General features: G+C 46.2%; 1 protein-coding gene across 1 annotated transcript in view; it reads left to right on the top strand.

Annotated features, from left to right (window-relative positions):
* LOC138515709 (stimulated by retinoic acid gene 6 protein-like) overlaps positions 1–26,550 on the top strand; it is an 859,180-nt gene that overhangs the window by 587,124 nt on the left and 245,506 nt on the right. The gene's annotated exons all lie outside the window — the stretch shown is intronic.

Raw genomic sequence — 26,550 nt, 5'->3', positions numbered from 1 at the left:
GGAGGCGGGCTGGGAGTGGGCACTTCTCCGGCCCCGCTCTTGGTTCTGTGGGATTTCGCCTGTGTCCCGGGGCTCTGCGGCCTGCTGTGGGGGAGGGGCGTCATGCCCCGCTGTGCTGCCCTCCCCTGTCTTTTGTGGACTGCTTGCCTTGCGTTGCGGCTTGCCCGTACCCTCTCCACTGTGCCCCGGAGACCTTTGCTGAACCCTGAGCGATTTGCTCCGCTGCCCCATCCTGGGCGGCGTGCTGCCTGCATCGAGCCTTCTGGGGTCCGGCCCGTGGGACGTCCTCATCGCCTCCGCTGCGGGCCGGGAGCGGGCGCTTCTCCGAACCCAATCCTGGTCCCGGGGGATTGCACCTGAGACCCGTGGCTCTACGGCCTGCTGCGGGGGAGGGGCGGTGTGCTGCGCTGTGCTGTCCTTCCCCGCCTTCTGCGGGACCACTTGGCCTGCGCTGTGGCCTCACCCTCACCCTCATTGCTGTGGCCCCGGGCTCTCGCTGGAATCCTGAGCGAATCGCTCTGTTGCCGTTCCGGGCGGCGTGCTGCCTTCACCAAGCCTCCTGTGATCCGGCTGCGGACCGGGCCGTGGGATGTCCCCACCTTGGGCCGCCACAGTGGGTCGTTCAGGGCCCTTGTCTCCTCCCCACCTGCTCCGCAGGGTCAGCGGACCCGGGTCTACACCTCCTTACTCCTGAGTGACCTGAGTGGTGCCTGGGCCCCCGGTGCATGTGCGGGTGCTGCGGTGACCCACTGACTTTACTGCCTGCCTCCTCTGACTGCCACACTGGACCCCTGCCCCCGAGGCAGGTGGAGGACACTGCTTGGGGGATTGGATGGATGCCGGGACTGTGCTCCCTCCCCTCCTGGTGCTGGCGTGCCGGTCCAGGGTCTGCCCCTGGCAGGACCTCCCCCCAGTCACGGTACCCACCAACTCCTCCGTGACATCAACGGGAGGTCCCTGCCGAGGTACTGCACCCACTGCCCCCAGACCCACTAGCTATTCCTTGGGACCCATCCATTAATAAATCGGATCATGGGCGCCGGGGTTGCCCCCCTCGCCGAGCCACTCATCTGCTGGACCCTCTGCCACACCTGTATGTACTGCTACTTTTGACCTTCCATACTGCCCACACTACCGATCCAGGACTCCGGCGCCCCGTGCCTAACGGACTGGGTGTTGGACGCCTCATCGCTTGGTACAGGGAGTGTGCCCTCATCCCACCCCGCTGCATCGTCGCCCGAGGCCTCAGCTTCTTCTCTCTTACCTGCTGGGCACTGATCCCCGGGCCCTGGCCCCCTGCCGGGACTCTTGGGGCCATCTGCCCTGGTGGGCTCAGCCACTGTCCACTTGCTTCCACACGCACCTACAGGCCGGGGGGCCCTTCCGGCCCGCGACCTGTTGGTCATCACTGAACGGTCCCCCCCTGCTGATCTGGGACGCTGTAATCTACCTTGTTGTTTGGATCCTCCTCCGTGCCCGTGGCGGCCTGGTCAGCCCGGGTGCCCCCCCTTTGGTGCCCTATCCGCTCCCCCGCCCGGCCTTCTGGGCTTAAGCCCATCCCTCACCGGCATCATGACAAAGGGAACTGGTAAGAAACAATCCTCCATTAACATGTTCACGAAGATCCCGGTTGGTCTGGTGGCGGAGACGTCGGCACAGGAACCATCCACTTCACCGACGTCGGAACCACCTGATTCCCAGAAAATGATGGAATACATCCGGGAGGGGTTCACCACACTCCATAGCAAATTCGACCACATGAACGGCATGATATCCTCGATTGAGGCACATATGGAAAGAACTGACAGTCGGGTTGCCGAAATCGAGACACGAGTGAGCACCACCGAGGACGGCTTGGGTTCCCTCCGTGCGGAGGTCTCCATGCTCTCTGCCCGCGTCACCGAGGTGGAAAAGCAAAACGAGGACCTCGAGTCTCGCTCGAGACGCAATAACCTCTGCATTGTCGGTGTACCGGAGGATGGTGTACAGGAACCCATGGAGGACTACATAGAGGGCATGCTACTACAACTTCTGGACTCCCCAAAACTCTCACCGCAGTTCGCAATCGAGAGAGCCCACCGTGCACTCACGGCAAATCCCAGACCAGGCGCACCACCACGGTCTATTATAGCCAGAGTCCTGAATTTCCGCGACCGTGATGCTCTCCTCAGGTCGGCGAGAGTCAAGGGAGACCTTCTGTTGGGCGCGGCCGGGATCCACCTATACCCGGACTTCTCGGTGGCGGTCCAGCGGGAGTGCAAAACCTTTCTTGCGGTGAAGAGGAGGCTGCGTGATCTTCAGGTCAAATATGCCATGCTATATCCTGCCAAATTGAGAATTGAGGATAACAACCGGGTGTACTTTTTCACACTCCCCGAGGAGGCCTCCAGATTCATTGATGAACACTTCCCTGGTTGAGCTGTATTCGCAACATACATGTTAATGTTTTGTACCTAATTGCGTCTGTACACGCACCGAGACATTGGTTCACTATTACATAGATTAACTGTTGAGCAGATGATGTTGGGGTCCGTTCCAGAATTCATTCAGCATCATAACACGTTCTCAATACGGGTTGTTGTATCCACAGAGCGTCATGCTCTTATAGAGGCACCATCCATCCCGATTTTGTCACATCTGCAACATATATTGTTAATGTCTTTGTTTCTCTTCGCTGTGGTTCGCAAACTGCTCACTAACCTCCTACAATATGGTCAACTGCAGGGTGGATGATGGTGGGGACCGCTCCCTACCGGTATATCTCAGCTGCCCCCCACTTGAGACCTCTGCTCTTTGGATCTCCCGGGGATTCCGGGGGAGCCCTTTGGACCCAATGTTGATTGTCTTCCAAACCGTAATCCCTTTAACGATATTTTTTCACTATTGGTTATACCAGTTGACAGGTGGTTGTCACCTTTTAGTGGGAGGCAATGCTGGACAAACTATTGCCCTTCACCGGTTGGGCCCCTGGAGTACAATCAACAATCTGTTGCTGGGCTGTCTGCCCTCAGGCTGGGCCCCCTGACCCGCTACCAAGTCTTGTCCGGGACTGTTTCCCCCTCTCAGAGCTCCTCTATCAGCATAACATCCCTTCAATATCCGTGGTTGAACCCATACATTGTCTTAATCCGGTTGATCGAGAATCTACTTATTCCAGTCTTGTTACATTGTTTACATTATTAGGTGACCATGCCCTGCCCTCCCCTAGGGGACCGTCCCCGGGCGGCACCTGATATCATCATCAGGGCACCATGTTTATCCTGAAATTGCCTCTTGGTTCGGAGCATCGCCGCCAGGCCAGTTTACAGGCCCCCCAGGCGTTGATGCCATTGCTTTGGATTTGGTTGTATGGTTATGGGGTGATCATTCCTCTGTTTGGGGGAGGGATGTGGGAGGGGTGGGGAGAAGGGGTTATATGTTGAAAATGGCTTGGTTACCGCAGAGAAGGTAGAGTTCAGGGCATCATGGTCCCGATGAAATTGCAGATCTAACTACAATACGCACCGACCATGGGGGGCACACTTCCACTCAGCCACATTCCCTTATGACTACCTCAGGGTTGTTGAGTGAAGAAACTTTGACATTCATGAGCTGGAATGTGCGGGGGCTGGGAAACTACAAGAAAATGAGACTATTACAGATCCAGGCCGAACGACATGGGGCTAAAGTCCTGTTCCTGCAGGAGACGCATGCTTGCACCGAGTATTGTGAAAGGTTTGCCAAAACATGGGTTCCTCAAAGGTACTATACTACCTACTCCACCCAGAGCCGTGGGGTTATGACCCTTATTCACAGGAGCCTCAGATTCAACCCCATAGCCACGTCAATTGACCCCCAGGGCAGATACGTTTTACTCCATGGTACCCTGCAAAACAGGGAGGTGGTCCTGTTAAACATCTATGGTCCCAACATCGCTGACCCTGAGTTCAATATTCGATGTAGACCTTGACAGATCCGGATCCAGACCCCGTCGGCTTTCCAAAGCTGCTTATATCACTCTTTCCTCTCTCCCCCGTCCGGCCCTGGGGGATGCATGGAGGCTCCTCTACCCTGACTCCCGCTTCTACTCCTTTTATTCCTCGGTACACGACTCCTATTCCCGGATTGACAGATGGCTAGTGTGATACACTCATAAGGAACCTATCCGGCTTAACAATCCTACCCAGAACCCTCTCTGACCACTCCCCGGTGACTGTAACCCTGTGTTGGGGCCCAGACCGTGACCGAACCAGGCACTGGAGAATGAAACCACACTCCCTGCTCGACCCGGTCTTCAGCTCTGAGATGGAGTCGGCAAACGAGGAGTTCTTCGAGATTAATACCAACTCGGTGTCTTCGCAGGCTACCCTCTGGGAGCTTTTCAAGGCCTATATCAGAGGCATTGCCCTTTCCAAGGAAAACGGTATCCTCAAAACCATTCGAAGGGAAATAGCCGAAAGCGAGGCCGCGCTATCCGCATTGGAAGCCCGATACACTTTAAACCAAACCCATGAAATCCTTGCGTTGATCGGCACAGAGTTGGATACATTCCACGCGCTTGCGGACCGTGAACTGAGGTTTCTGGACAGCCCGGGACTCGCAAGGAAATACGGCGAGGGTGAGTGCCCAAGCCGACTCCTGGCTAGACTCCTCCGCCGAGAGTTTGGTGCCCCACCCATCCCTGGAATTGAGAGACCTGACGGGACCCTGGCCACTTCACCCCGGGACATTAATTCTGAATTCCTCTCCTTCTATGAATCCCTATATTCCCATGCAGACAGTGCCGCTACATCAGAAATTGATGCTTTCCTCGGTAAGCTCCCCCTCTCGATCCTTTCCCCCAACACCATTGGATCACTTGAGAATCCATTCACCCCTGAGGAGTTCTCGGAGGCTATAGACTCCCTCTCTTCAGGCAAATCCCCAGGATCAGATGGTATCCCTGTTGAGTTTTACAAATAATTCAAATCACTCCTACTCCCTTGCTTAGTGGCCCTCTGGGAGGAGTCTGTGGAGATGGGTCAGTTCCCCCCTTCGCTCCGGGAAGCCATCATAACCGTCCTGCTAAAACCTGGCAAACCCCCCACTCAATGCGGCTCTTACCGTCCACTCTCACTTATCAATTGTGACGTCAAGATCTATGCTAAATTACTCGCCTTGCGACTTGCGCCCTACATGTCACATATCATTCACCCTGACCAGGCGGGATTCATTCCGGACACTCCACCTCCTTGAATCTGAGGCGACTCTTCAACATTATAAGCAGGGTGAGCCCAGATGTCCACACGGTGGCCGCAACACTTGACATGCAGAAGGCTTTCGACTCGGTCTTGTGGAGGTATCTCTTGACAAATGTAAATTCGCCCCACCTTTCTCTCCTGGGTCAGGCTGTTCTACTCCAAACCTGTTGCCAGAGTCCGCACTGAGGACCGTTGTTCCTCCCTCTTTCATATAGCTAGTGGTAATAGGCAGGGCTGTCCCTTCTCTCCCTTAATTTTCGCTGTGGCAATGGAGCCATTTGCGGACATGCTTCGCCAATGTCATGCACAGAGAGGTCTGCGCACCGCCAGTTCCTCGGATATAGTCTCCTTATATGTGGATGACGCTCACCTTTTCACCCGCTCCCCTGAAACTAATCTGGCCCCAATCCTAGAAGATATTGTTCTCTTTGGTCAAATCTCTGGTCTCATAGTGAACTTCTCTAAATCCATGCTTTTTCTGATCACTCCCAGCACACTTCCCCCTCCCGATACCCTGGGATTCACATGGGCCCAGTCTGTCTTCTCTTACCTGGGCATAGTAGTGTCACGTCATGCTGAACGGGTCTCTGAAGAGAATGACCAAAAATACCTTGCAAACCTTGCAGCAAAGATACGGGACTGGAACAAACTCCCGATCTCATTTGCGGGCAGGATAGGGATACTGAAGATGGTAGTACTTCCCCAACTTTTGTATAGATTTGCCAACGTTCCACAGTGGCCGGGTACCGGCTTCTTTCAGGCACTGACTCGTACCCTTAATACTTCCTCTGGCACTCAGGCGCGGTCTGCCTCAAGCTCAAGACCCTCGCTGCCCCAATGGAGGTTGGCGGCTTCGGGCACAACTCCAATACACTGCACATTGGTTTAATATATCAGATCCCCCTCCCCATGTCAAGCTGGAAAGGCTAACGGTCAATGACTGTGACATCCGATCCCTGGTGATCACACCCATCCTAGTAGTATCGGACTCACTGGACCCGGTGACATGCACATCATTGGCCTTGTCAAAAACGTGGCAAATATTGGGTATCTCCGACCCTTTTCATGGTAACCTACCAATCAGGAATTTTCTCCCAGACGTCCCACAAGTCCCCCCTTCCGCGGTTCGCAGATGGGCCGAGGCGGGATATGAATTGATCCGTGACATATTTGAACAGGGTAATTTCATAGAATGGCCTGACCTTACGCCATCCCTGAGGCGGAGACCGTCCGTTTGGCTTCAATACTCATCCCTCTGAAGAGTTCTCAAACAGATACCCGAGCTTTCCGGCACTGCCACCTGACGAGCCTGCAGTCACTGAACTGTCCTCACCCTCCCCCATGAGGGGCAACATTTCCAGGCTGTACACCTTGTTGCAGACCGGATAGTCCCCTGTTTTCTCTAAACTAAAACTACCTGGGAGGCTGATCTCGGTCTGGAAATGATCGACGATCGATGGACCCATATGTGTGCACGTATCCATGGGGTCTCCTTCAACTCCCGATTCAAATTGATTCAATTTAAGTTACTCCACAGGTACCATTACACCCCGACCACGCTGCATCGTATCTCGAACAACCTCTCCCCTAGGTGCCCCAGATGTGGCTACGATGACGCTGCCTATATCCACATGATCTGGTCCTGTCCCCGCCTCACTCAATTCTGGAGCGCAGTGTGTTCTACCGTGTCGGCCATCCTTGAACACCCTATCACCCCTTCCCCAATGAAGTGCCTATTCCATGACTTCCCAGAGCTCCGCCGTGATTCCAGGAAACTGGCTGGCCTTTGCATGCTACTAGCTGTGCCTACAATCCTACTTTGCTGGCTCCGGCCTACCACTCCTACACACGCACAGTGGCTCAGGGCAGTTACATGGGCTTCTGACACCGAAGAATCCTGGGCGACTCAACAGCCCACCCACTCCAGACCTAGAGATATTTGGTTGAAGTTTCGCTCATTTATGTCTCCCCCTGACACGGAATCGGGTCCTGCATCCCCACCCCTCTCCCCTCGCTCCTCCCCGTCTGGTTCTTGAATTGTTTTTCACTCAGCCCTCTACCTGCCTCCTATGTATCCCCCATGTGCACAAGATGATTTCTGTACCCACTTTATGTATCTCTATTGCCTGTATTGTTTTGATTGTGCATGCCCTATGTGTTACTCGCCTGTACCTGTGCTACCAAGCTGAATAAATAAAAGTTTTAAAAAAATAAATAAATGAAATCTTTGAGATGATTCAAAAACTCAATATATCTCGTGCTCCAGGCCCTGACGGGACATCGAACGCAATGATAAGGAAAGATCCGCACTCATGGGCCAATCTCATGAGAAACATAATGACACTCATAAAAAAGCTCAACCAGATACCTACATCATGGAAAACTGAAACCATTGTACCTATTCACAAACAAGGCCCGAGGGACGACCCGACAAATTTCTGCCCAATTGCGTTACTGGATCCATTAGGAAAGCTCTTTGCATCAATTCTTTTGAAAAAACTCAATCAGTGGGCAACTGAGACAAACCGATTCGCAACAAGACAAACTGGCTTCACCCCAAATGTCGGGACAAATATCAACTTACTATTGCTAAATCTGATAAAACACAAAGCAATCAATAACAAAACAAAAATCTACGCGGCTTTCATATACCTTCACATGGCCTTTGATGGGATATCCCGGCAAAAACTCTGGACTAAACTCGAAAAATGGGAATGCCCTAACGATCTACTAGGCCCAATCAAAAATCTTTATTCAACCACCACCATAGCAATAAGATTTACAAGAGAAGGCCACACAACACCAAAAATAAAAGCCGAAAATGGACTAAAACAAGGATGCCCTCTAGCAGCTACATTGTACAATCTTTTTACTGCAGACATCGAGACTCACCTACAGTCCGATGCCCTCAACCTGTTGTATCTTGACTGTCGTGTAGTCGAAGAGTCCTCTGTCCACAAGTGCCGCACAGAGAGAATCAAAGTCACTCTCTGTACAACCTTTGAGGCCACAGGTGGGAGATGTTCTTCCGGAACTGCGGAACTCGTGGAACCCTGAACCACTGTAAGGGAAACACCGGTTAAGTATCAAGCCAAAACAGCATCAACAACCAATCAACAAGTAAGCGGAACGGTCTTACCAAGAGGTGTCCGTGGAGAATCAGTTGTACCTATAGGGGAGGTTCCGAGACCCAACAAGGCTGTTCCTTCAGCAGTGTAGCGATCCCAGCAGTGTTGCAAGAGCCGGGCCCACCGGGTACCAGAATCCGCACAATGAAGGCGGAACGTAATGGATAGAAGTCCGAGAGGCAGTCCGTGGTCGTAGCAATGAATCCAAGAAGTAGAAACCAGAGCCAGGGGTAATCCGATAGCAGTCCGTAGTGAAATCCGAGTCCAAAATCCAGAGGTGACAAAAGACAAGAATAGCACTGTACAGGAGTCCAAGAGAACAGCTGTGAAGCACCGAAGCCCTACGATGCAGCCGTTTAAATACTAGCGCTGCTATTTCCTCCCGGTCACATGAGCCGTGACCGCATCACGTGAGCGTAGCTTAGAAACACGCGAGCGGGAGGCGGTGGTCATGTGACGCGGAAGAAGCCGGTCTCGCAAGCACCAGGGAAGACGCCAATGGAGCGGGCATCTCCGTGAGCAAGCAGCATGCCGAACCTTGCGCTGTGGCACTTGGCACTGTGGCACCTGGGGATTCTAGGAAAGCACATGTGAGTCCCGGAACCGGGCCAGAGGACGGGGGAAATGGAGGTACGGGGGCAGGAAATGGGAACCCTAGAAGAACTGAAGGGAGAGTGAGTAGAGTGCGTGACACAACCCCCCAAAGATCAACTCAATACCGGTAAAAATCATGACATATGCGGATGACATCATCCTTCTGGACAAGACCCCTTCAGGGCTACAAAACAGCCTCAGTCAACTAAGCCTCTACATGAATCTCAACAAACTCACCATCAATACAAAAAAGACAAAAATCATGCAACTGTCCAGACCAGCCAACAACAACGGAAAACAACTAAAAATCTATCTAAATGACAACCAGCTTGAAGAAGTAACAACATTCAAATACTTGGGCATCCATATTAACCAATCCAAATCTGAAAAAGAGTGGACTCTGAAACTGGAACAATGGGTTCAATCTTTGGGAAGACAAGGATGTGTGATCCAGCGCAAATTTGGCAAATACTCTTTCAAACCAATAACCACATATTACAAGCAAAAGGTGATTCCGACAGTAGTCTATGGAACAGAAGCCATGATACACGCAACAAACTATGGCTGGACAAAATTAGAAGCTCTTTTCTGGCGTAAGATCTTGCAGCTGCCATCTTCCTTCCCAATGCCTAGGATCAGACATGAAATAGCAGTACAGTCGATCAGCTCAATTGTCTTATGGAAACAACTAGACCTATACCGCAAGCTCCTCTCCGATGAGAAAACACCCACAATTCAAATCTTGAAGTCCCATGACGGAGCAATGAATAACACAATCCTCACCAAGTGGAAAGACAATCTGGACCAACAAATGCAAATAGAAGAAATCTCGCATGAAATGCTTATGCTGCACCCTCAACATGCAAAAAAAAATAATGGAAAATGACTGGATAAAAACCCTTGAGGAAAAACAAAATAAAATACACCCTCAACTTACAATGCGAGACAGACATCAGATCCATTAACGAATTACCAGCCTACCCGACCGTCTTTCCTGATGCCAGAATGTGTGCAATATATCTGAAAGTCCGAATGAACACTATACCAACACGCTTCTACCTAGCCAAAACCAGACAAATTGCTCCAACAGAATATTTTTGTCGCTTCTGTTCAGACACTCAAAAATCTGAAACACTGTTCCACCTACTAATGGAATGCAACGATCTCTCAGAACAAAGATCCAGATTTGGCAGCTACTATAAAATCGGAGAACATACGATAGAGACCGAAGAGAGATGGATGGAGATGCTTAACGGCAGATCGCAAAAACTCATCTTGACAATATGCCAATTTCTACAGGAAATTCTAAGTCTTGGCAAACCTGTAACAAGTTAAACAGAAACCTTGGAAAACTGGAGACAAATGAAAAGTTTAAAAATTAAACTATAACATTTAAAAAAAAAAGATTTGTCTTATTAAGATCACAGTCACTTCAGATAACTTGTATTCATGTTAAAAGGCTTCTGACGCTGACTTCCACAATCTCATGTGAGCTGTCTTATCCTCTCTATTTGTACCTTCAGCCTTAATGAATGCAATTCCAAAGTATATATTAATAATTATGCTGTTGTACATTGGGTCTCATGAGGTGAAACTATAAACCAGTTCCCAAATGGAGTGAGGAGAAAGCTTCAGATTTGAAGCTTTTCTGGACCATGAAAGAAAATAGAAACGATTTGTGCAACATTTTGAAATGACACTCAGTGTGTGCAATTTTATTAACTTTGACGCACATGCATACTTGCTAACATTCCCGTTTCTAATCTGTACGTGCTTAATGGCTACTACATTTTTGTCTGCATTCTGAGACTTGTAGTGCACCTTTTCTAATGCAAAAAGTGCAACACAACTCCCACAATAAAAACAAAAGAACCATCATTTAATAAGCAACTATGCATTGGAATGCATCACATTGGCAAGTATGCATGCACTGACAACATGTTAAACTTTCACACAAGTGCCACTTAAAAGTGTTCTACAAATCTTTTCCATCTCCATTTCTTTTTTTTATAAAAAAAAAAAAGTTACGCACAGTGCTGCTATAAAGCCACAAAGCCATTTTTTAACTTTCATGTACAGGCTCCCAAAAAGAACAGCTTTTTAAATGCTCAGCATTTTCCATTTTGCAATCTATAAAAATGTCACACTTTCTTGCTGTGGCCCATTAGGCATACCTATCATGGGAACACTGGCCCCGTTAGCAAGGGTGCCAGTGCTCCTGTGTCCCCATTGCCATAGAGTGCTATGGGACTCCACTGGGATAGGGAATAACATTTTCCGGCACCTGACTTTCCAGGCCAACGGGACTTGTAATGTCCTGGTCGCACCGGGAAGCTAGGTGTGAAAAATTATTACGAATCTGGTGGCAACCCGCCTGCAGCACCGGCAGGGTTACCACCATATTCGTTATGAGGCCTAATGTTTTTAACTCTTCTTCCCAACAACTCCCTCTATTTATCTCTGCCATCATATTCACACACTCATTCACAATACATGCATATATATTGCACAACTTTCAAACCCACACTTTCCAACAGACAGAACAGAATGCCTACTAAAAAGCAACTCCGTAGAAAACAAAGAAAAAATAGAACAGATCAAAATAAAAGCAAGCCAAATACTCATCCAACTCTCGCAGAATTTATAGCAAATATTCAAACAAAACTGCTAATACAATTAGTCAACAAATCTATGCTAGCAACCACTAAAAAAGCTAGGGCCCCTCTTCCAAAAATAAAAAATATATAAATAAACAAGAAGAAAACTGCTAATGACCCAACCACTATACCTAACAATGTTAAAGTAGCCACAGTTAAGCATTCCAAAACATTTATTTTTCTAAAAATATTCCACCGTAGAGTACTTCACAATCTTATGAAAACAGCTAAAAAGTCACGCTCTACCCTTAGAAATTATATCTGAAGACTAATCCTCGAAGCTCTAATTGATAGCACAATTCTGCTGAAAAGAACATTATTTATATTAATTTTAAACAGAATGAAACCACTAACAAAATTATTCAGTAAATTACAAAATGTACTTCTAAACATGCGCAATGTCAACATACATACCTTTTCAAACTTCTGTGAAGGTGAATGGATTCATACAAGCAGCACAGAACCATATTTCAGTGAAACAGCTTATAAACAAGAACAAAAAAAAAACAATTGCCATGGCCGAGTGTATGAAATGATAGAAAACACCATTATGGCACAAGAAACCCTTATCGAAAAAACGTCCCCAACAAACTTTCAACCAACTGTTCCTTTCACCCAATCAATCCGTCCAGTCTACAAATGGCCATGCAGCTCAATGTGTAATGTACGCCAACAATCCTTAAAATATTTATGACAATTCCTCAATTACTATGTGAAAGTAAAAAACAAAATTAGAATAAAAACTTTGCAAACCATGGACTACACTGGACTGCGAGGACATTCATTAGCCTGCATTTCTGGAACTGCTTGCAAAAGCACCTTCCACCACATCAAAATGTTAGGAACACACCATTCCACTATACAGAATCTTCTGCAGAGACTGTACTATGCAGAAAGTCCTGCTTTACAACTGCAACGTTTTAATAACATTCTCCTACATTGAACAGCAAAGAACTCCTTCAACAAATAGAACACATCCAAAGTAAATATTTTGGAAGTGAAGATGACTTAAGAAATTCAGTAACTTTCTAAAACATTAGCGAAAACCTTACAAACACCAACCTTCTAACAAACACATACAAAAAAGAAATAACAACGTTTAAAAACACATCTGCTGAAATACAAAACAAAGTATGTGTCTGTTGTCACAAAACATTTTATAAAAAGAGCACACAAATTGCAGACATGACTTACAAAATAGAGACAGTGAGGAATCCCAATGGTTCCAATTAGCGTTATATCTTATAACAGAAACTAAATACAAAATAAGTGACCTCTCAATACTTTGCATATACTGCAATACAATAATGCTTGATAATAACCAAATGCCATCACGTGTTGTCACTAATAACTTGGAAATATTTGCACTTCCAAAAGTTCTCCAACAACTTAATTTATAAGAGAGCATTATAATCCAAACAATACACCCATTTCAAGCTATAATGCATCATAAAACTAAAACAGCCAAATTGCCTTCTTCTGAATTATTAAAAGGCATTTGTGTCAAAGTAGTATATTTGCCATTAGATCTTAACGGAAATGTAGAAACTCTAGAAGTGCAACGGGCAATAAATCATTCTTTGATTATCCTAGTGTACCAAAAAAAGACAAAGAAATTTGGCAACAACTAGTAGACATAAACAAAGTAAGAAAAGCTGTACAATATCTAAAAGAAAATAATGAATATTACAAAGATAAAAACATAGAAGAGAACTTAAGAGAAACCATCCAAATAATTCAGGATTCATCACCAACTGGCCAATTTGAACAAGTAGATCCTAATACTGTAGCCAATACTTTGGACCAGTATACAATTCACCCATTACCCTCCAAAGACACCATAGATGATGCATTCAAAACATAGCAAATGCGTCAAGCTAAAGGATCTCCAATCAGCATATGGGAGAAAAGTTTAGAAGCACGTTCCTTTCCTCTACTCTTTTCTACAGTAAAAGGAGGAAGATATGATGAAAGATCCACACAAATAACAGCATTAGAATATCTATAAATGTATTCTGAATACCTGATTCAGATAAAATGTGGAATATGTTACGGAGTAGTACACACATTAAAAACAGGCTCTCATTTTTTAAACATGTCTGCTACCCAACTGCTTCAAAAGATAAAAGACAAAGATTAAGTTTTGCTGTCAAGTATCACAAATCTCTGGGGGCGGGGCTAAACAGCCATGCAGTAGGATGTGCTTCCTGGAGCTCCTGTGATCCGTACATGATTTTACCCTGAGGACTGTGTTTATGCAAGCCTCAACATTCATGATAGTAGCTCATGACGGAGGAAACCGGTGTGCACAGCTGAGCACTCTCTGGGAACTTGCAGGGCTCTACTCACAGAGAGCTGGCCATCTAATGATCCGAGACCCAGCCTGGGAGAAAAAGAATTAAGATGGCGGCGCAGAACAAAGGAGAGGCCGCCGGGCACCGATATCCTGAGGCATGACAAAGCCTCAACGGATGCAAAAGCTGAGGACGGCAGCTTAATGAGAGGGACAGAGGACCAGTGACACGAGCAGAAGCGTTGCTAATATAACAGGCATGGAGACGGCTGGCACAGCCGACCATGCAGCAAGTCACTTGGGGGACTTGGGCACTTGTTAGGGCTGGGATCCTGGGGGTGCAGCTGAGGTACATCGGCGCAGGTGGCCGGTGTGCGGCTGCAGGCAACAGAGCAGTTCACACATCAACTGAAGCCTAAGAAATATTACATTGCGGCGCATGGAACTGTCGCCAACTGTACCCTTGCAAAGAGCATCTGTGGGCATAAAAGCTATTCATGTGCAAGAAGAGCGGGGCAACGGTGGCAGCTGATGTGCATGATTACAACGGCATTTGGGGAAATCAAAGCGAACAGGAAAAAGGGAAGGCTCGAGACAGGCAACCAGCGGGAGGTGGATACGACAGTACTCGGGCTGGTGAGTGCGGAAGACTTTTGGAATAGCAGCAGCTGGGCAGCTGGGCAGCCCAGCAGTAGTTCGGGGGGAGACAGCATGGCAAAAGAAAATGCTGCAGCGAAGCAAGCAGCGTGGTGATGAGCCGGGAAAGACCAGCCCAACCTGCAGCGGACTGTGCGCCTTCGGAATAATACTTTGTACAAATAGAGGCACAGCCGCATTGGAAGATCGGGTGCTGCAGGCATAGCCGTTGCTGCAGTAGAACGGATGAATAGATGTAGACTCGGCACCCCAACCACCTGCTGTTAAGATCTAGTGTGAGAGTGCAGTGCGGGACAGCTGAATAATTACACACCCCCCAAGTAGGAAGCCAGGCAGATATTCAAGGCACAGCACGAACAGAGGGTGGTCCCAGCCCGACACACGACAGAGGGGCATAGTACTGTTACATGAGCGGCGGCCAGTTTCATCAGGAGTGCACCGACTTCTGCAACCCCCTGGAGGACACGGATAAGAGACCGAATAATTTGGATGCCGCAAAAGGTCCATTGGAGCCAAAAGTCTGGCAATGTGGGAATGAAGAGATGCACCAAATGAGGGCGGGGGGACGCCAAGATCATTATTCGACACAATGCATAAACATAGCTCTGGTTGGGGCATATTGGGCTGTCTTTGGGAGTGCTAGCAACGTTTGTGCAGCTGCAGATACAAGCAAGCACAGCAGAATATCACTAAGAGGCAAGGATCCTGAATATATGTGCGACTAAGAGCCCAGGTAATGTGCTGATAGGAGCTTAACATTGGGACTGTCGGCCTGAAATTGCAGCGCAATCTCCTAACACCGGACACTGGGGAACATGCACCATGGGCATTGCAACAGAGCCTACATGCAAGCACCATCCACATGACTGAGCAGAGGCACACAGCATTCAAGCTGGTAGGAAGTGGAGGCATATAGATCTCCTCCTGTTTGGAGGCATGTAACATTGTGCAGCAAGGCGCTGTAATTGGTGCACCGAAGTAGGCTGGAGAGCAATATGGAGGCACCCAAGTTATCATCCAATAGACTGCTGAAAGCCCTGCAAAGGAAAAATAGCCCACCATAAGCACCAGTACTCCAGGATGGATAATAATAGCTAACATACCATAGTGGTTAGCAAAAATTCAGAGGTGTCACTCCTGAGCGGCACAATTGTAAAGAGGTGTACAGGGGAGCACAGCAAGGTCAAGTCATGATGGCCAAAACTCAGAAAAGCAAGGGGAAAAAACTCACATTGGAGGCATGTACCAATACTGTGTACCAGCAGAGACCACTGCTCAAGCAACCTCAGCACCTCACGGAGAACAGCCACTCGAGAAGGGTGACCAGCAGATCCTGGAGGCCATAGCATCTCTGAAAGTGGCTCTCGAGTCTAAAATGGACGCGATTAGCATAGATGTAAACTTGTTGAGGCAAGATGTGGGGGCTCTTGCTGAACGCACGAGCACCCTTGAGAAGGAAATGGCAGAGCACGCGGGTGGCCTGAAAGTCACGTCAGAAGAAGTCAGGGTACTGCAACAACAAGTACATAACCTGGAAGACAGGGCCAAGGACGCAGAAGGTAGAGCTAGATGTAACAACATAAGGATTGTCGCACTTCCAGAAGGCGAAGAACTACACAGAGTCTATATTGCTGCAAGAGATAGGCCCAGGGGCCCTCACTCAAGGCATTACGGTCGAAAGGGCGCATAGATCACTGACGAGGAAACCGCCACCTGGCACAACACCGAGGCCAATAATAGCTCGGATACTGAACTACTGATATAGGGAGAAGATCTTTCGCAAAGGAGGGACGATCCAGCGTGCGTCTGCCACAATATCTGCATATACGGATTATACCTTACAAGTACAGAAACAATGGATGAATTATATATCGCTCAAGAGAAGACTGTGAGTAACAGACCTAAAGTATATGTTGTTGTATCCTGCGAGAATGAAAATATTCCACAAGGGTCATGCCATTTTCTTTGATAACCCGGAAGACGAACACAAAGAGATGGCCTCAGAGAACTTACCAACTGGAGCAGAGTCTGGAGCTAGTGAAGAAATAGGAAAGCTTGGGGTGAGCCAAAGCAGCTAAACGGCGACTGACATTTGTACCAGCGGGCCATGGTCAGAACAGAACTTACGGGGAGACACCTCAGGAATGGGATTAGCAAATACAGGAGTGAGCAACGTAGTGCCCATTTCGGACCCCACTGAGCATGGCACTTCTGCGCCCCAGATTAGATGAGTTCTTTCGGATACTAACAGTTATGTATCCGCCTAGGGCGCCCTATGCAACAGGATGAGTTCCTGGGGCTAAGGTGAGAAGTGGGGAAGCCTGAGCATGAGGTACAGAGCTGGGCAACTGTTGGGTGGGGGAGGGGGAAAAGTTGGGGTAGTTAGTTGGGGATTAGCCTATAAAACCACATTAAATATGCTGAATGTGCACACTGGACTGCTGACGGGGGTTAATTTTTAAGTGTGATGGGGGAACTTAGAACAGCATCCTGGAACGTCAGGGGCCTTAGCAGTTACATTAAAAGGAATAGAATTATGATTTACCTTAGGCGCCAGGAAATAGATATTGCACTCCTGCAAGAAACGCATATTACTAAAGAGAGACAGGCAGCTCTGGCAAAAATTGAGAGGTACAACGCTAGGTCCAACATATTCTGCATACGGTAGGGGGTGTTAATATGAGTGGCACCGTCGGTGCCTCTGAGGGTGCTAGATGCTTTCCAAGATAAAGAAGGAAGGATGATGGTATTTCGATGTAGGTTGGAACACAGAGAAATTTGTATCATCAACATATACGCTCCTAACCAAGAGACGGCGGCCTACTTCCGCACTAATAAGTCCATATATAGATATGGGGAGGAGACTTTAATTGTATGCTCAACCCTAGGTTAGGCAGGTCTGACAATAAATACAATAATCCGGCCCCTGCAGCCAGAACCCTAAACACCTTGCTGCATGCATTTAAACTCTCGGACATATGGCGGACGCTGCACCCGCAGACCCGAGGTTATTCACATTACTTTGCTCCTCTAGAGCTGTACACCAGATTGGATTATAAATTTACGGGGGAAGGTACCCTGGGTGAATTGGAATTTGAAAAGGTGGAATATAAGGCAAGGGTGTTGTCAGATCATGCCCCACTAGTGGTCAAATGGCGAGCTTCCCCTCCTTGAGTAAGGATCCCGACATGGAGACTTAGAAGTGAGTGTCTGAGGGATTAATCATTTTGTGAATAACTAAGAGAGTGAGTGCAGGATTGTTTTACACATAATGCAGGCAGTGTGGCATCAGCAGGAACATTATGGGAGGCCTTCTATGTATTTATCAGAGGGATAGAAATCGCCAAATAAAACGGAGTGCAAGCCGCAATATAGAGGGACCTACATAAAGTGGAAACCAAACTAGAGGCCTTTAACGGTCAGGAGGATCCACCAAGCAACATGGCTCGGGAGGCCATCGCATTGAGGCAGGAGTGCTTAGAATATTGGAACAGGTTGGGCAAGTTGAATTATAGGAAATATGTGGAAATGCAGGATGCTGAAGGGGACAACTGGGCCGCCTACTAGGTGGTTGTATAAAAGTGAAAATGAGAGAAACATGGTCCAAGCGGTTGTAGGGCAGAACGGAGAGAGACACAACAGGACATAAACAAATGCTTTTATGATTTTTATAAAACTTTATATGGAGAGATGTCCAAGCATCAGATATAGAAGAAGCCTTGGAGATGATAGATTTTCCAAGACTTGATGCAGAGGTGGTAGAGAGGCTTGAAGCCCCTTTAACTATTGAAGAATTGAAATGTACCATAAAAGGGTTACCGACGGGTAAGGCTACAGGTGCGGATGGACTCTCCAGTGATTTCTATAAAGAATTCATAACTGGGATAATGCCCTCACTATTAGCAATGCTGAATGAATCATTAGGTAAAGGAATGTGGCTGTTATCGTTAGGGGGGTCAATTATTGTCCTACTATTAAAGCCTAACAAACCAGATACTGAATGCGGTTCATACAGGCCCCTCTCGCTGCTCAATAAAGATAGCAAGATATTAACATTGCTGATGACTGAAAGGCTGAAGCCATTTATACATAAACTCATACATTCAGACTAGTCGGGCTATATCCCAAATAGAAACATTACCTCTAATTTAAGAATATTGCACCATGTTATTGATCAAACGCAGGGGGCTACCCGGCCTATGGCAGTAACCTCGTTAGACGGAGTTAAGGCTTTTGACTCGGTTAGATGGCCATGGTTACTGGCGGTGTTGAGAGGGTTTGGTATTTGTCCTACATATAAAAAATGGGTGAAGCTATTATACAGCAACCCAGTGGCAAGAATCAAAATAGGGATCGCAATATTGCAGCAATGGGAACTAAGGAAGGGCACCAGCCAGGGCTGCCCATGGTCCCCTATGCTGTTTATATTGGCCTATTGGGAAGAATATGAAAAGGCGGGCTTCAGCATACAAGCCAACACACACCTGATATCATTGTATGCAGATAAAATGCTTCTTTATCTGCAATATCCAGAGACCAATTTACAATATATACTAGATGTGTTTGACCGCTACGCAGACATTTCTAGTATTACAATAAATGCACAGAAGTTGTGCTTATTTCCCCTAGCAGGGTATAGGGGGAGAAACCGATGGGAGTTGCCGGAGTTACCGATTAAATGGGAAAAGGACAGATTTCGATACCTGGGAGTGGACATTATCATGATCCAAAAATAGAACATGTGCAAAACACGCTACAGTCGGTGTATAAAATAGAGAAGTCTGTGAACTTCTGGGCCAAGTTGCCGCTTTCATTACTGTGTAGGGCTGCGTTGTTGAAAATGGTGATGCTTCTATGGCTGCTACATTATTTTATGAATGTTCCACATAATATACCTAGAACCTTCTTTAAGACTCTGAACGCTACCTTCTGGAGATTCCTGTGGTGCAATTCAAGACGTAGAATGCCATTGGAGAAATTGCAAAGACCATACGATAAGGGAGAGATAAGAGTGCAGAATTCTGAGGGGTATTTTATAGCATGCAAGCTCCAATTTGCTACATATTGGTTGTCAGATTAACCAACCCAAGATACCATGCTACTGCAACCAGCAAGCACCCCATTCCTTTTGAAAGAAACGGTGTGGAACAGGGCACCCCGAAGTCCCAGTCCCTCATTGTTACTGTTGTTAGGTAAAATGATGTGGCAAAGAGCTTGCCGCTTTATGGGCAAGGTTTCCCCTTACTCATCTCAGATTCCATTGGTGACACTGAAGTGTGAGGATGTGCAACGTAGGTTGAATGTCAGAAAATATTTGGAACCCAGTGGTGTAGCGACAATAAGTGATATACTAAGAGAGGGACAACCAATGTCCTTTGGGGCAGTCGCTTCAGAACTAGGAATACAGGAAGGGCAACACATAAAAGATGCGGGGGGGGCACAGAATCCAGATTATATAAGATACTGACAAACAGGAAGGAAGAAAACTTGGTACCGATTAGGCATAGTTGGGAAGCAAACTTGCAGGAGCAATTGGCAGACGCGGCTTGGGGGAGGGTGATGGAGTACCACAAGAAAGTGTCTAGGAATACGAAATTACAGTTGATTTAATTATACCTCACTCACACAGCATACTTAACCCTGAAGAAAATAGCCAAATTCAGTAGAGCAACAGAACAATCTTGCCTGAAATGTGGCTTGTTAAATGCAGACCTGATACATATGTTCTGGGCCTGCACGAACATACCTCGATATTGGGGGGAGGTGGCTCTGACCCTGACTACGGTTGATTTAACAACTGATTCAGTTTCCCCCACGGCGTGCTTGCTGGGAATCTTTCCAAGACCAAAACAGATGAGACATGTCAGTAAATTGAGGGACCTAGCGTACATTTTGGCGAAGCAGAGGATAGCAATGGGATGGAAGGCAAGTAATAGTCTGGCGATAAAGGTGTTGTGGGACCTTCAGAAGTGGTCATTGGTGGAGACTACTGTGTTGCAGGAAGCATTCCGTCAAGGAAAAGAGGAATAAAATATGGACTTAGTGACCTAGAAGCACATGTTGCAAGAACTGATAGCCCCTGCTCAGGAGCAAACCCAGACTCAGACACATGCCCCTAAACAATCCACAGAGCAGAGGTACTTGGATGCGTTTAATGCAACCCTAGGCACAAGACAGGTAGACATCGCTAGTGGTATAGGCTGGGGAGAGACAGGGGTGTTGGGTAGGGTTGTGCAGACGTAGTTAAGAAAATGTATATTTTGATGTGATTTACAAGTCTGTGAGTTAATTTGTTGAAAAGTTAATAAAATTGTTAAAAAAAATCAATTAAAAAAAAGTATCACAAATCTCTTGGCAAACATGCATGGTAAAAAAGAATACTGGTTCCGACGTCACGCTGATGCACGATGTATGCTAAGGAACCTCCGCCCACCCACATGGTTTGTTACTTTAAGTTGTGCAGAATATGCATTGGATGACTTGCATGACTTCTTACGCATAGCAAACCAAAATAAAGAATGAATAGACATAAAAACACCAGGAGAACTCTGGTGATCCTGTAAATGTATCAAGATACTTTCCCCATCGCTTTATTGCCATCATGCACTTCATCTGCAATAAAAGTGCCCCTCCCCTCGGAGAAGTGGAACACTTCTTTTGGGGACAAGAATATCAATCCAGAGGAGCACCACACATCCACATGCTTTTGTGGCTAAAAGATGCTCCTAAATTTGGCCATGACAGTGATGCCACTGTTTTGCAGTTTATTCACAAATACATATCCTGCAACATCCCTTCAGAAACCACATATACTGACCTACGTACACATATTTTACTCTTCCAAAAACATAAGTGTGGCAAATACTGCCAAAGTAGATATAAAAAAAAGATAAATACTATACCAAATGCCACTTTGGTTTCCCTGGACCAGTTTCAGCAAAAGGACAAGTAAACAGATTGGTGTCTTCTCTTAGACACAGTGAGAAAGGCAAATCACCTAAAAACACATACAACATTAAAAGAAACTGAGCTTCAAAGTACGTCAATGATTACAATGCAATCATTTCCCTCTGCAAACATAGATGTACAATATATTGCAGACATTTCCACTGCTGTTGCAAGATATGTCACAGCCTATCTCACCAAAGCAGAGAAAACAGAGCTAAAATACCTCTGGGATGACATATCATCTGACAAAACACTGTCACAAAAATTGTACAGCTTTGGCATAAAAATGCTCTCCCATAGAGAATGTGGATGCTACGAAGCTGCAGACTGTTTAACAGGCACAGCCTTATATGGCAAATATGAACACAAAGCTGGCTAAGCCTCGGTCCAGCTGCATCCAGAAAAAGAGTGCTGAAATCCTACCAAGACATAGAAACAATAGCCACAAATGAGACCAACAGCCAGGACATTTTAAAAAAACAATGTATTAGACACATTCTACCCAAACGAAGTACTGCTTTGGAGAACATGTGCCTATACCAATTAGCCCAAAACGACTCCTACAAAAATCATGTCAAACCAGATGAAAAAACTGGAAAAATTATGTCTCAGCTTGTGAAGGAATATAGAGAACTTAGTTACAAGGCCCTACTGCAACTTTTTAAACCATGGAGAATAGAAGAAGAACTATTAGTTAAACATGACTCATTTGAAGCTGCATTCAATGCAAATGAAAGCAGTATGACAAATGTCAATTTCAAGCAATACAAATAAATGTTGTACAATGAACACCAACAAGATGAAGAAGTTCAAGCACAACTAGATGCAAACACTCCTGAGGGCAGTCAACCTTCTCTTACAGGAAGTTAAGAACCACTTGGAGAACCATTCATTCAAAATGAAGCAGAAATAGCCATGAATGAAGTAGAAAATACCATGTATCAATATAAAAAATCATGACTTCTCAGTGCTGAAATCACAGCTAAATGAGAAGCAACTTACCATTGACCGAGAAGTGACTGAAGAAATTGAACATGGTTTGAAGCATGAATGTAAAACTTGTAGCTGCCAAAATCATGAACCTCTGCTCCTCTGTGTGAGTGGTGAAGCTGATTCTGGGAACACATTCTTAATTAAAATCATCAGCAAATTCCTACAAAACCTAACAAGCAACAACCTACCTTTCAGCTGTTGTAACAGCCCCCACAGGTTTAGCTGCCTACAACATAGGAGGTCTGACTTTACACCAACTACTTCTCCTTCCAGTAGAACACCAAAACATATTAGAATTCTACAAACTATCAGCAGAAGATGCTACTGAAGTACGCAGAATTCTGAACCAAATGAACATGTTCCTAATAGATGAGGTAACATGGTTTCCAACCTTATGTTGGCTTTAGTTCACCTCAGATTGCAATAAGTCCTAAAAATATACTTTGAACAACACTTTGGAGGAAAACACGCTATTGTTTTTGAAGATCTACAGTTAACACCAGTGAAAGGTGAACCTATTTTTAAAACCTTAGGACACAAACAGTGCCGCAACACACTTGGCAGCATAGGAAATGTAAATCTCTGGCAACATTTCCAATACAGAGAACTAATTCAAAACATGCATCAGTTTGCCGACCTCACCTATGCTAACATTTTAAAAATCATTAAAACGGGTCTTCTTTCTAAAGATGCACAATCCATCTTAAATAGTAGACTCATCCATGAGCTATATGGGCATAACACATCTGCTCCTGATGTCATGGAACAATTAGCACCAAATTAAAATGCATGTCCTTAATGCCAAACCTAGCACACTGTAGTCAATTCAATGAGACAATGGGCCTCATTACGACCCAGGCGGTAAGTTACCGCCTGGGCCGTGACTTTACCACCATGGCGTAAACTATGTTTACGCCATGGTGGTTGGCGGACTTACCGCCCCATTCCGAGGTTGGCGGGGCGGTAAGTCCCCAATCCCCATTTACCCTTCCCCATTCCCATTTTTGCCCCATAGGGCATAATGGGAGTGGGGAAGGCGTTAATTACGCCACCGTAAATTACGGTGGCGTAATTAACTCCATGGTACCTTAGCGCCATGGATTTTAACACCTGCTAAAAGCAGGTGTTAAATCCACCATGGCGCTAAGGGACCTCGTACTCAGGCGGTAAGGGTCGGCGCTGTTTACGCCGTCGTAAAACCCTTACCGCCTGAGTCATAATGAGGCCCAATGTTAAAAAAAGAAAAGCAACCAATATTGCATATTAGCGCCATGGACAGCTGGAAGTGCACAGCATGACACTCCCTGTGTGTCATGAAGCAACAGCACAACTAAATCGCTAAAAAAAACTCTATCCCCAACACAGCTGGATTGGAGGAAATCTTAATGTTGTGTCTAAACTGCAGAGTAATTCATAAATGCAACCTTGACGTAGAGCAAGGTTTAGTCAATGGAGCAATTGGTACAGTTGTTGGCTTCCAGACTTATCCACGTGACAACAACATTCAGTTTGTCAACATCCACTTTGACAAACTTTCAGAAGTTAAAAGGATAGTACGCTCAACAGCACAATTCCTTCTTTTCAAAGACATGTTTGTACGTAGAGAGAAATTCTCTCGGTCTCTTGCATATTTATTTATTTTATTTTATTTATTTTACATTTATAAAGCGCTCACACAGCCGCAAGGCATCGAGGCGCTGTTACAGGAATTGTTTGTTTTTCTTAGTTGCGTAATTGTGTTTTTTTTTGTCTTAGTTACGTATTTATAACGCGCTTAAACACCCAGAGGTTTCTAAGCGCGGACCCGGGGATCAAACCTGTTGTTGCTTCGTGTCATCTTGCTTCCAAGATGCGCACGCTGCCGCTGAGCTATCCTCCCGGGACTAGCTATCCTCCCGGGACATAAGGGCATATGCAGTCACTATTCACAAATTGCAAGGTCTATCCCTAGATCGGCATTGGTTGACATTGGCAGCACAGTCTTTAAAGAAGGTATGAGTTATGTAGCACTTTCACGTCTACTTACACTCGAAGGACAAAGTCAAGGCTGACATGGCTTGCATCCTAGTCTACAACCGGCTATGTGCACTCTACACACTCCATCTAGAAATGTACCATGTTCCTTGAAAGAAAAAAACAACTGCTACTCCATCAAGCAGTACAACCACAAAACTATCTAGTGCAAACACAACTGCACACATATCAGCAGATATAAAGAGAAATATTTCTTCTAAAAAAACAAGTGGAGGTCCAGCAAATGACACAGAGACAGAACTCTCTCTTCCATTTAAATTTTCCAACACAACCGATGTAAATTGCTATGCAAATATAGCAATCAGTCTTCTGTTCCAATTGCCACCAATTGTTCAAAACATTTACTTGAACGGCTCAGACCAGTTGTGTTTGCAAATGCTCGTCCTTCATAGAAATGCCACAAATAATGCTAACAACACTTACAGTGTCTCAGGAATAAGGCAAGAGTTGAACTACTGTACAGGAATAGTAAAATTCACCATACATACACAGGAAGATCCACAAGGTCTAATGTACTTACTGCAAGCACTGGAAACCAAAAACATAACTATAAATGAAATCTTCCAGATTTCATACATGTGGAAACATGCATGCACTCTCTGCCACCATGTTTTCACAAGAGCACATCCCTAATGAACGATTTGTGTATGTATCTATGCCAAATTTTGAATCCATTCCATTTCATCCGCTGTTGCAAACCGCAAATAATGGCATATTCTGCACTTTTTGCAATTCAGACAATTGTTCCACCATGCACATAAACTCACATAGGCAATATCTGATACTAATGCTTTAATGGTAGAAAGCAGATGGTACCAAAAACAACTGCAAGCTTACTAGCTTCACACACAGGCAAGTATCTCTTGCAAGAAAACCACAACAGTAGGCATAATCTACCACACTGGTGCCACAACCACTGCAGGTCACTATACTGCATACATTAAAAAAGAATTAGTTGGTTTGAATGCATCAACATTTACATTTCTCTAAAACAGAAATTAGCAGCAAATCTAATCAATGCCTACTTAATATTCCTTAAACCTAAATTTACTTACTGACCTGTAAAACTATCAACAGTTAGAATACCGGTATCTAACTGCGTCTATAATAATACAATGCTACTTTTGAATAGCAAAATAGCTAGAATGCGCCAACACGTATCTAACTGCTTCAAAAAATACCCATCAGATCTATAAACTATCAACAGTTAGAATACGCCAACTGGTATCTAACTACATCTATACTACTGTAATGCTGCTTTTAAAATGCAAAACAGTTTCGATACGCCAACAGGCATCTACGTACTTCAATAATACAGTTACAAAAAGAGTACAACTGTACTTTTGAAAAGCAAAACAGTTAGAATACACGAACAGGTATCTAACTACTTCAAAAATACACTTCATTACACTTATGATATGATATGATATGATATTTATAACGCGCCTATACACAAGTGTTTCAAGGCGCGACGAGGCGGGGAGGGGAAAAACAGTGGAAGACAGACAAACGATCCGACTAGGCCAAGTGACATTCAGATCGTGCAAGTGCAAGGGAAGGGAGAAGGGAAAGTGCCAGGGGGAAGGGAGAGGGGAAGTGCAGTGCAAGGGATGGAGGAATGGATACGGTAGGAATCGGCCTGCGAGTGGCAAGTGCAGGGTAGAGCAGAAGTGCAGGTGGGGGGCACTGAGGGGATACAGAAACAGTCCCTAAGCGCAGGGGGTTCCAAGGGATGCAGTGCAGGAGTGCAAACGGTGGGACCTGGCCCCAGGGTCAGAGGGGTGGCCAGGTAACCAGAGCAGGTTAGGCCGGGGGTTTCAGCAGGGGAGAGAGGCAGAGAAAGCAGAAGCAAAGAGGAAGGTTTTGAGGTGTTTCCGGAACCGGAGATGGTTCTCCTCAAGTTTCAGGAAGGCAGGAAGGCTGTTCCAGAGGGAGGCTCCTGCCGAAGAGAGAGATCGACCACCTACTTGTTGCTTGGAGAAGCGGCTGACCCTGAGGGAGTTGGAGGCAGATGAGCGGAGAGCCCG

The sequence above is a fragment of the Ambystoma mexicanum genome, chromosome 6q (genome assembly GCF_040938575.1).
Source record: "Ambystoma mexicanum isolate Mex_15411 chromosome 6q, UKY_AmexF1_1, whole genome shotgun sequence".
Lineage (NCBI taxonomy): Eukaryota > Metazoa > Chordata > Amphibia > Caudata > Ambystomatidae > Ambystoma > Ambystoma mexicanum.
This window is presented reverse-complemented; position numbering and strand designations above follow the sequence as displayed.